We start from the raw sequence: 12,766 nt of genomic DNA, 5'->3' as shown, positions 1-12,766 counted from the left end.
AGGATGGAAGCTGAAGCAAAGATCGTGAATGTTGCAAAATTTGGAAAAAAAGGTGAGTTATCAGGACAGCTGTGTACTATAGGTTTGTTATGTCACTGCACAATACATTCAATAAGCTGTAACTTAAAATAATTTGTATCTTTTGAAACTAGATGCTTATAATATTTCTCCAGAGGCTGCCTGAGTTATTGCTTAGTACAATTTTAAAGACCTATAAACATTTCCAGCTGTTCTTTACTGCATATTAATCATGATTTGTATTGTTAGATAACTATATCAAAATTCAAATCTAGAGACAGCTGCCATTAAATTGAGGTTTTGCATATTTTTGAGTTTCACTGCAGAAAGTACCATGAATCAATATATTTTGTAGACTTTGTTCACTTGTGTCATCTCTGTACCATCAAAATTCCAGACTGACTTTCACAATGTATACAACAAGCCGAAAATTTTGGAATACCTCGGAAGAAGGAAGGCTGGGAGGATCGAGGCAGGCACGGGCAGTATACTGGCAGGAGTGAGGACAGCACAGCCGTTACCATGATTGAGTTCAGAAGAGCAGACTTCAGGGCAGGCTGATGATATACGTGACCCTCTGCAAAATTTACATTGAGTCACATTTGTAGTAGTACTATACCCATCTATCTCAATGCCATGTTCCCTCAAGGGAGCAGTCACATTTTTTTTTTTATTGCGCCGGTAGGCATCTTCCCGGTGTGGCCTGATGGTCGGCCCTGCCCGTTCTGGCGCAGGCGAGTGTTTATAGCGGTGCCATCTTGCATTGGCTCATGATGCCCCCCGGAACTCGTTCTCGATTCGCTTGGACGGCTTCCTCTAGAGTCCGGGTTGATGGGTGGACTTCAGGACAGCATGTGGGTAGTTTTAAGCCACTCGGTGGTGACTGAAAAACCCGAGTGGTAGCGTGGGGACTCGAACCCGCGTCGTCCATCACGCGGTGAATGTGGGCCCAGTACGCTACCAGTTCGGCCACCGCCTACCCAATGGAGTATGCATCCCACGTGTGGGGGGGTCCACTCACACAGCTCTTCTGGACAGAGTGGAGTCTAAGGCTCTTCATCTCATCAGCTCTCCTCCTCCTACTGATAGCCTTCTACCTCTTAAATTCCGCCGCGATGTTGCCTCTCTATCTTCTATCGATATTTCCACGCTGACTGCTCTTCTGAACTTGCTAACTGCATGCCTCCCCCCCTCCCGCGGCCCCGCTGCACACGACTTTCTACTCATGCTCATCCCTACATTGTCCAAACCCCTTATGCAAGAGTTAACCAGCATCTTCACTCTTTCATCCCTCACGCTGGTAAACTCTGGAACATTCCAATCTTCCTTCATCAGTATTTCCTCCTGCCTACGACTTGAACTCTTCTAGAGGAGGGTATCAGGACACCTCTCCTCTCGAAATTGATCTTTCTTTCGGCCACCTCTTTTAATTATTTTTTGGGAGCAGCGAGTAGTGGTTTTTTTTTTATTGTTTTCTTTTTTTGTGTGCCCTTGAGCTGCCTCCTTTGTTGTAAAAAAAACCCACCATGTCTCCCTGTTCAGTCACTTCCTCTCAGTACACACATTCTCTCATCTACCAACTATTTTTTTCCATTAATCATCTGCTCTATTGATCCATTTCACAAGTGGTCTCCCCCTCTCCTCAGTCCTGCTCTGTAAAGTCTCTTCACAAACTCATACTTATTCGTCATGTGGCCAACCATCTCAAAGCACCATGCTTCACAACTCACTGCTTTTGGTGTCACACCTTTACCAAACCTTTTCATTCATGCTCTAATGCCTTCTCCATCCCACCTCAACACACAAAATGCATCTCGCATTGCTCATTTCTACTAGTACACACATTAGTGATCGGCACGCTACACCACTCATCCACACCTCTGATGCATGAGACAGTTGGGGGGTTAACAGTTTTCTATATTACCCTTTTCACAACCATTAGGGTTTATTATGCACATAGGGCTACCACACCAGTCCTACCAGTCATCCACACTATCATCAATCCATTCCATCCATTTTCATCTATACTCTTGAGGAGACCAATAATGCGCCCCCTTCCTTTCCTATTCCCTTTTCATCTGCTGCCATACCAGTCCTTTTCTCTCCGCATGCCTACAAACTATTTTTGTCATTATTTGAACAAGTCTGTGCACCACACCATTTCTGGGTTTCACTAATACCTAGAAATACCTTTCCTCTCCTGAATGCTTCTATAACTTATTCTCCTTTTTCGTTCTTCAGCCAGTTCATTTAAATTCACACATGCAACAATAAGGACCTTGCCCTCCTCCCCTTCCTGGGGAGAATGGAGACCCAGCTCTGCTTGGCATTTTCTATCACCCCCACCAGGGGCCACGGGCAGCTAGCAGGACTAGTGCAGTGTTAATTCCTAAAGGAAAATGAGTCATCAGATCACTGAGAAACTATAGGCACCATTTTCAAAGTCAATACACTAATATAAATGTGATATGTAAAATAAAATAAAAACTGGAATACTCATTAAACAAAGCACTTACAGTACCTGACCTCTGCAAAGAAAAAAAAAGTTATTAAAGATAAATTACATAAATTAGAAGTAAATAAAAGATACTGATGAGATCACGTCTTCATGAAGGCAAAGTAGGATTTTACTACTACATATAAGCAAATCATATGATAGCCCCAGAGGCGCAGTTAGTTCTCAACAATATAAACTTGCTACAAACTGTGCCACAACCCTTATATGTACACACAAAAATCTCAGCCTCGTTGGTTATGATAACAGGAAAGAGCCCTGGCAATTATGGCATAGAAGCAGAATTACCGAAATATAATTATGCCGTGGAATGGATGCCGTAGATATGAAATCTGGCATAGGAGCATGGTGAGGTCAGAAGACTGAAGAAAGGCTATCATATTGAGCTACTGAACAGAAGAAAAGGAAGTAAGGATGATTAAGCTATAGAGGAGTCTGTGAAGAAAGGTGTATGTGTTTGAGAAGATAATGATGCAAAACAACTGATGACAGTGCAGATGAACAAGGGGGGTTGAAAATGGGAGGGATGTGAAACAAATTTTATGACTGAAAAGGACTCCAGAAGTAACTGAGAAGGATAGGAAGTTGTTTGCTGCTTTAATGGAACTGGAGAAGGCCTCTGACATGGTTGACAGTTAGGGATGTCCTGAGGGTAGGTATATGGTGTAGTAGGATATATACTTGGAGAAGGTATGTTTACATGAATGCAAGTGCCTTTGTGCATGTGAATAGGTACCTAAGTGAGAAATTTGATGTTGGTGTCAGTGCAAGATATCATGGCTGTTAAATAATTATATGGATGATGGGAGATAGGCGGCATGTCTCTTTTGCAGATGATACAGTCACGGATGCAGAAAATGAGAAGACAATGCTGAGGATTGTTGATGAATTTGACTGTGGAGATGAAAGTAAATGTTAGCAAGAGAAAGGTTATGATATCTGAGAAGACAAGAAAGTTGAATAATGATTTAGCAAAGTCATACAGAGTTGAGACAGAGAGCACAACAGAGTCTAAGATGTGGTTTGGGGAAGAGAAAATAAAAGTAGTGATTGCAATATGGGAGAAGTTCTCATTTAGGCAGTGTTCACACCATCCACAGGTTCGTTGATTACTTTGACAAAAAAGTTACATAAATTAACATTCATGAGTGTCAAGACTCCTGTGATGTGACTACTGACCAACTAACTGAGAAGTGTTATGGTATTGCAGGAAAACAAATACACTGGAGAAAGTACAAGAAATTGGCAGGACTTTCAAAGCTGCAAACATGTGATCCAAGTATTTAGAAGGCAAGGCAGCTATTACTTCTGAAATGCAGGTGAACAAAACATCAGTAGGCAACAAGCATAAAGACATGCAAGGATAAATTTCAAATATATTATAAGTCTATAGTGTAGGGCTTATCAAGACCTTCAAGGTGAACATAAAACATCCTTGCCAGAAGAGAAAGCAAAAAATCTGAATGTTATAGTGGCACAGTGGCATGGTAGATCATGAACCATAGGAGTGGAAGAAATGTCCAGCCACAGGCAAAAAAAAGTGCTAAATGTGTCAACACGGGCAATTTCTCAAAACAATGTAGGGGATTTGAACCAACACAAACTCACTCAACACCCTAGGAGAGGAGCCTCATATCTATTAGGCCTTCACAGCTTAGCAGATGAATCAGCTCTAATAATATGTCAAAACCTACCAATTTATGTTCTACCCATTTCTCTTACGGCCAGAACCTTATTGCATCACCCTAAACTAGCTTCAAAGCTCCTTGCACCCTTTGCCTTTCAAGAGAATGCAGTTATATTAATGTTTAAGGCAACGTTTTTAATCAATGAATAATTTTATCCTCTTGTACGGATTCCAGCATGCTGATGCCTATTTCATAATAACTAGAACTATACTGCATAGTCAAATTGAAGTCAATCTAATGCTATATCAAGGCTGAGGATGACCAGAGCTTCTGTTGCTCATGCTGTTTGCAATGACACCCAGCATTATATCTGAGCAATTTTTAGAATGATTGCAGTGGTTCGTTGGACAGTGATCAGAGCTCACAAAATTTATGTTTCTCTCACAAGTAGACTTGCCAAGGGTAGTGTCAGAGTATTTTTTGTAGGGGGTTATTTCTTTCTACAGTCGCATACTCATCCTGACATTGAGCTTCATACTACACTTCCTGGCATTGAGGTCCATCTGCCACATCCCAGCCAAATCATACAACCCATCAAGCTTGCCATGCAACACACTAGCATACTGGTCTGTTCTTATTTCTAATCTGCTGACCAATGTTAAATTTCACCAACCTCTCCTCATGCACTATATAATTATTGTGCTAGACAAGGCATCAATCTGACCTCAGTATTTGAATCCTCTATTATTTTTATATACTTCTCTCTGTATGATGACCATACCACAGCGGCATATGTAGGCCTGGATTGCATCATGCACTTTTCTTTTGTTATAAATAAAAGCAGCTTATGTTTATGATAAATCTGAAAAATGTAAATAGCAACAGGTAACATGCTAGTTGACACACCTATACATCTAAGTTCTTTTGTGTTGATTAGTTCCTAGATAAATAATGATTAACCAAAGGTTCCAGTATACCTCTTATACCAAACAAACAAAATAAAACTTACCTCTCATGGAGCACTCAACCACAATTAATGTGCTGACAAAAAAAAAAAAAAACTACTGTGATGATAATGCAGTGGTTAATGCTCATGCTGATTATGATAAGTTAGACTGGTTTGATTTAGTTTAATACATACTGGAATATTTCTATCAGGCCCAGTGTATCTGTATTGTTATCTCCCACTTATCAGCCAAATGTTGCTGCTACTTATGACTTTTTGGGTTTATTTCTTCAGTCAAAAACTTACCCTATTTCTATCACAATATATTGATGTGGCAGATTTTTAAAAACAATGAATTGATAAAGAACACTATTAGGCTGTCTTGTCCTCCTTCGTGGCGATCACATGGCATTCTTGTGAAGACAGCAGAGCATGATGTCACCTGAACTAATGTACTAGATGAAACATATAGCAAACCTTAACTTTGAGGAAATTCTACACCCCATCGTGCCATGATCAAATTAAGATGGGCAGGAGCATTGGCAGTGGGGAGAATGATTCACGAACTTGGACGTAAAAAAAGTTTTGAAAGGAATGAGCAGAGCAGAGGTGAAGCATACATGAGCTACCTATAAACCTAATCAAGGATGAAGACAATTCCATACTTTATAGACTAGCTTGCAGAGTAAGAGTTTCTCGAGTATGGAAAAAAATGTCGCCATTATATAAATTCACACACAAAAAATGTGACGACTTAGAACCGCCGACCAATTATTACTATCCCTGTAACCTACAAAGTTTTCACCGAGATAAAGAAGATAACAAAACTGATTGATTGATAGTTTCTAGACCTTAACCAACCAAATTACTGTGTGAACAGATTCCGATCCAGAGACCACCATTTTCGTGTAAAGTACTCTATGCGGCTTTATCCCCAAGAGACGAGAATGTCCTACACAGGCTTAGTCATTTTTTTTCTTTTTAAATATTTATCCCCTATTATCACTAGGGGAAACGGGCCCTTGTCCTGAGACGGCCCGCTAAGAGTGCAAAAATGCTCCCTCCCTGCGCGGGGGAGCACGGGCTAAGCCTATTGGCGGCCCGTAGCAGGATGCCGACAGACCGACTCTATCGGCGATCGAAATCTAGCCGACCGAGTCGGTCTGTCGACGAGGACTGGCGTGCCTCTGCTTAAAGTCAATCTCTTGTACTAACTTTCAAACTGCTTCGGTATAACACTACTTCCTAACTAGTGCTTCGGTATAATAAACCCTCACACATCCTCGGGGCGTCCTCGTGTTCTTCCTCTTCTCGACTTTACTTCTGTCAACCTCCAACCCCGGTGTATGCTCTTACTGACTGACTGTTATGCCACTGAATATTGTTAGATGGTAAGGGTCTTGAGGTGCTTAGTGGTCATAGTCTCCCCCTCCCCGCCGGTGGGGCCGCGAGAACCTTCAGTAAAGAAAACGGATGATGACAAGGGTCCCTAAGGTAGAGTGAGAAATAAATAAATGAGTCCATCCATCCATCCATATTTTGAGAGGAGAGAGGAGAGGTCATGAGCCTTTCTCGGGTGACGGCCCATGAAGAGGAGCCGACAGACCGACGTAATCGGCAGACGTCAACCGACCGACTCAGTCAGACAGCAAAGGTAGGAGCTAAGGCCCCGTTCACACTGCCGACTCTGGGCCACGACAACCCAGCGACTTTTGCATTTGACAAATCGGCTCCCACGCTCCAAGAATGGGAGGATATTTTTTTGGCGTCTTGGTGTCGGCTAGCATGACTGCCGACTGTCTGGGACATTCGGCCAACTATAGTTGTCAACATGTCTGCGACATGCTGCAAGACGACGTCTCAAGACGAGTCTTAACGGTCATACGCAATAATCAGACAGATCAACTCCTTATGAGCTTTATAAAGGCGGACACACACTATGCGATGCGGCTGTCCGGCGGCCGAAAGTGGGCGGAGCCTCGTCGGCCGGATGAAGCATACACACTATGAGGCGGCCTCACGGAATGCCGGGCGGCGGCCGTCACTCTGAGCCCAACCGCCGCAGCGACAACAACGCAATTTATGTTTTATGTCCACAAACATGGATGGCCCTTGTACAGATCAATAAAACAGATCCAAAAGTCTTCATTTATCCAGACATCAGACATCGTGGAGCGTAGATAATGTGTACACCACGGCTGTCAGCGTCTCCGAGATAATTCCCGCCTCAAGGCCGCGCCGCAAGGTCATACACACTGTGAGGCCGCGGGCCGCGTCGGACGGAATTTCAAACATAAGCAGAAGGCCTTCCGGCCATGATGTGAGGCCGCGCCGCACAAATTACACCCGTACACACTGCCTTCAGGCCTCCAGCCCCGCCCACTTTTCGGCCGCCGGACAGGCCGCATCGTATAGTGTGTGTCCGCCTTTACACAGGAGTACCAAAACATGAAATACAATAGCGTTATTAGACACGTCATTACCCCTAACCCCATACGTCTGTTACTGCATAATAAACTATTTTAATATATTCTTACCTTAACTCCCTTTCTGTGAACACTTCCATGAGGTGATGTTTTCCCGGTGCCTGGCCGCGTACACACCATCTGGACACATACTATTGTACCGCCTCTTGTCTCCACACCGCACCCTCTCAGCGTCGAATGGTAACTGATCCAACTTCTGAGCCCCGAGAGTCTTACAAGATTCGAAATCGTTCGAATATTAAGCTCAAATGTCTTCCAAGGTTCGTTACTAAGGTGAGCACCCGGCCACTGCCTTCCCATTATTCTAGGGAGGATACAAGTGTCTACGGTTGCTACATATACTATAGGGAGACTTATCAGTCTCCCTAAAAACTTGAAGGGTATATTGCAGGTCTGGCAAAACAATGTTATCAGTTATACCATACATGCTGAGAGCTGAATACTCTTTCCGCAAATCATGCTGAACTAGTTTCGGATGGAACTCTTACGTGAAGTAGCCTGATACACATTTCAAACCGTAGCGCTCCACGCTTTATGAAAGAGAATAAGGTTGTCCCATACTCAACACGGGCATTAACAACATAGGGCCTTAGCTCGTTCCCTACAGCAGAAGCTAAGTTCTTGACACGGGGATAAGGTCATGAAACTCCTTCGAAGATAATACAAGCCAAAATAAATCTAAGATAAAGAAGAACATTGCTATGGAATAAATCTACAAAAATCTTTTAAATCATGTATATTTGCATAATACCGAGGGGTTTAGGTGGTTCAGCGTGGTCGGCTGTTGAGGCGGGGAGGTGGTTGTGTTACAGCTACCTAATTCATATCGAGAGTTGATTGCGCGGCAGCCCCATCGCCATGCGGGAGCTAAGGGGGTAATTACTGCCCCCTGAGTGATTTACCGCCTCCACCCTCAGTCAGATATTAAAACTACATACAGCAGGATGGCTCACGGTTGTTATTATGTTTTCGGCATCAATGAATCGCCCCAGGATACATGCCAGTGAGAGGTACAAATAGTTAACATAAATAGAGCCACTTACATGGGCTTCCCTTCACAATGAGTCTGTATTTCATTGGGCATTTGAAGCACAAACAGATGGGTAAACATATATTGCACCGACTTTATAGCTGCAGGTACCGGAGTAGTAGTGCCCGAGGATAGCGTTCCTTGGAAAAGGGAAGTAGTGTATTATGGGTTTGTAGATTATATGCTTTCGAATTTTATCCTCGTAAAATTGTACATATGCTTACTTTATCTGATAATGATCAAATCAAATCAGTTTGGATTTGTGAATGCTAATCCTCTTTGTATCTCGCTGAAAGCAGTGATATGTTATTAGTTTAGACCCTGTTGAATGAATAGCTGTTATGCTGCCAGAGTTTAAGAGAGGAAGATATACATGGCAAACCTTCCAGCTCTTAGTCCACCACTGATCCTTCTTTAACAAAGATTAAAATACATGTATTACGACTCCCATAAATAATCACAAGCAAAAACATGTTAGATGTGAGGATGTTTACTGATAAACATTGATGAGAAGGCTTGTATTGCAACCCCAAAGGTGAACACAAGCAACAAGGTGTTGGAGGTGAGGATGTTTACTGATAAACCTTAACACAAATGACCAACATGCACAAGATACATGTTTAGATAAGCGGCGAAACACTTCCTAAAGACATGAAGTAAATGATTTTTAAATATTTACAGGAAGACTAATTAATATATATATATATATATATATATATATATATATATATATATATATATATATATATATATATATATATATATATATATATATATATATATATATATATATATATATAATTTTTTTTCCAATTACCAGTGGTGATTAAGATGTGTGACAGATATTGAGGATATCCACAAATATTGTGAACAGCTAAGATAACTTTTGTTGAACATTATAAATTACTATTATCATTATCATCATCATTACTTCGGTGCTATTATCATCATTGCACTTAATATCAAACTACCCGCCATAACTACTTATCACACTGATAAAAGGATTTGAGAGAATTTCTTGTTTTAATTTGTGAAAATGTCATTTAGTCTTTACGTGCAGCTCGTAATGAAAACGTGTTAATTTACAAGTATTGATCAAAAAGATCTCTGCGTATATACACAACCACGGGAACACACAGACTGTACAGGAAGATATTTAAGTAATCATTACTTGTATTGTGATACTCTACTTAACTGACTCATTTAACTTTTGAAAAAAAATCGGTGCTTTTCTATTATCAAAATGTTCACTTTCAATCACTGCAAAATATATATATATATATATATATATATATATATATATATATATATATATATATATATATATATATATATATATATATATATATATATATATATATATATATATATATATATATATATATATATATATATATATATATATATATATATATATATATATATATATATATATATATATATATATATATATATATATATATATATATATATATATATATATATATATATATATATATATATATATATATATATATATATATATATATATATATATATATATATATATATATATATATATATATATATTATACACACACACACACACTATAATGTGACAAGCCTACGATCGTGGAGTCAGTGGGCGGCGCGAGTGTTGCCAGCACACTGTTAACGTGAGGCTCGGCACGCCTTCCTTGCCTAGCGATTCCTTGCACGGCTTCCGTATCACCATTGCACGTTACGCACGGCTTTGCCACAAGTCATTAATCAGACATTCTTAGCCTTGGTTGGTCTTGTAGTGGAGCAAATCCTGTTGATTATAGATATTCACACTTCTACAAGAGTCTGTGTCCCCATTCCTTTTGTTTGTGTAAATCTCATTTGCCTAGTCGGCTTTCTTATACAAAAAGATGATACAATTACCCATTTGTATGTGCTGCTGGATATATCAATTTATGATAGCTTTCATACGCATTTCTATACTATTATATATCAATATCAACAATAACATTTAAAAAGTGTCGAATGATTTTTTTTTTCAGAAGGTTGTTGCCCCTTTATATGCACTGCAGCCAAAGCATTTTTGTGGTAGAGAAAGTCAAATAATATTCCTTCCTTGTTTTTAGTCGCTAAATTTTAAATGAATGTAGTGGTGGTGTCAATTGCAAGATAAATCTTTGTCTAACTTGTACAGCTACACACTAACTCATAATGTTAACATCCACATGTATTACTCTATTGTCCGGTCCTCCTACTAACCACCGAGAGGAGGTGGCGCCTTCCACACAACTAGAACCGTCTCCCCCGCAGAGAGGCGGCGGGTGTCCCGGCGGCCCCGGCGTGCACTACTGCTCCACGGAGTCCACACTACTGTGACGCGGTGAGCCAAAAGGCGAAGAATTCACAAATAATGAGCAAATGTCCAGCGATCGGGAAATATTACGTCGTTTAATATATGCTAAAAATAGGAAGCATCGGGCACCCATATGCGGGTGGTAACACACACACACACACACACACGCGCGCACCCACACACCCACACCCACCCACCCACAATATATATATATATATATATATATATATATATATATATATATATATATATATATATATATATATATATATATATATATATATATATATATATATATATATATATATATATAATTAGTTACGTATAGCATTATAATAACTACTATATATTTGTTGTGATTATTACGCATCTTTATCATTCTTAATATTATTATAATCAATATACATGCAATCTTATGCTTCTTTTGAAACATATCTATTTACATATATGAATACAGTACAATAACAAAAATATTGTAACTTTAATTATAATCTCTCTCTCTCTCTCTCTCTCTCTCTCTCTCTCTCTCTCTCTCTCTCTCTCTCTCTCTCTCTCTCTCTCTCTCTCTCTCTCTCTCTCTCTCTCACACACACACACACACACACACACACACTAGTAATAATAACAATAATACACGGCTGAGCTCTGCGGCGGCGGCGGGCTTGTCACACACTGTCGCCGAGCTACACAGCGTTGTGCGTGCCGGCCTGTCCGTCTGTAGTTCCTAGGGGCGAGACTATCAAGATGACCGCGTAGATTCCTCCTAATGCAACAAAATCCTAGTTAAATATATTACAGGTTGTATTTGTCAGCCAACGAAGGAATTAGGCTAGGTACAAAGAGCTGAGCATCATTGTGACAACCGTTAAACAGACAAATTCTGACTGGATATGCTACCTTGAGCCAAAAGTGGCACTTGACAACAATGAGAATCAAAATATGGCCTATAATTTTGTGAAACACTTTTTTTATGAACTAACTCAAACAAGACTGATCAAGTATAAAAGTTCCCATGCAGAAACCTTTCCGAAACCGACATGCCAACATCATATTTATATCTCACCAACGCATCTGTTTAGCGCACATAAACGAACATCACTTTGAAACCTACAACACTAAACACAATGTAGCTTAAGTAAGGAGGTAAAGCATGTCATGTACTTAACTCGTGTTCCTTGTCTACCATATCACAGGTACACACAGTGCATGCACGGGGCAGTATTCGTGGGTCGCGTCCATCGGTCTCCTGTGCGGGGTGTTTGACGACGCACCACATGAGAAGAACCGTCGAAGATGATGACTGAACATTCCACTGCACCACCACACGCTGGCCTCATCGCCGAGAACCTCGTCCATCAACGCAACACTTATCCACGGACACAAAGTCATGATCCACCCTTTCCACAATGCACTATGAATTTTGTCCATTTCAGTTCATCTTCAAAACATAAACTAACTTTACAATCTCAAAACTGTTCATCCCTGAATACAAAACGTCGTGGCACCCAAAATGAGAGTCTGTCCATCACTATTTCCTTTTGAGGGCATAATAGCTCTGCCATTTCAAAAGGCATTATCCATGATTATCCTGAGTGGCAAGCAACGTTTCCATTTGCTTCTCAGTCACGTGAATAGTTATTTATATTTTTCTTTTCACCATAATCTGCGAAAGAAGTGCAGGCGGGTTTGATGTCGGTGAGGGCGTGGTGAGCAGCCGAGGCGGGTCAGTACGCCATCACCTCACACAGCACCATGGAGAAGACGCGGTGCCACCTGTTGGCAACCCCGCTCGCCTTGATGTACGGGAA

The 12,766-nt window shown here is 40.6% G+C and overlaps 1 long non-coding RNA gene across 2 annotated transcripts; it reads left to right on the top strand.

Moving 5' to 3' along the window:
• Nucleotides 1–867: 867 nt before the first annotated feature.
• LOC126993249 (uncharacterized) lies at nucleotides 868–12,474 on the top strand. Of its 2 annotated transcripts, none has more exons than XR_007747545.1 (2): nucleotides 868–3,852; nucleotides 12,152–12,474. It is a non-coding gene; the product is annotated as an uncharacterized LOC126993249 (long non-coding RNA). The 2 variants fall into 2 exon arrangements; XR_007747546.1 differs by lacking the exon at nucleotides 868–3,852 and adding an exon at nucleotides 10,218–10,985.
• The last annotated feature ends 292 nt before the right edge of the window (nucleotides 12,475–12,766 follow it).

This window comes from Eriocheir sinensis, unplaced genomic scaffold, assembly GCF_024679095.1.
Source record: "Eriocheir sinensis breed Jianghai 21 unplaced genomic scaffold, ASM2467909v1 Scaffold592, whole genome shotgun sequence".
Classification (NCBI taxonomy): Eukaryota; Metazoa; Arthropoda; class Malacostraca; order Decapoda; family Varunidae; genus Eriocheir; species Eriocheir sinensis.
Note: the sequence above shows the minus strand (reverse complement) of the source record. Positions and strands in the feature narration are given on the sequence as shown.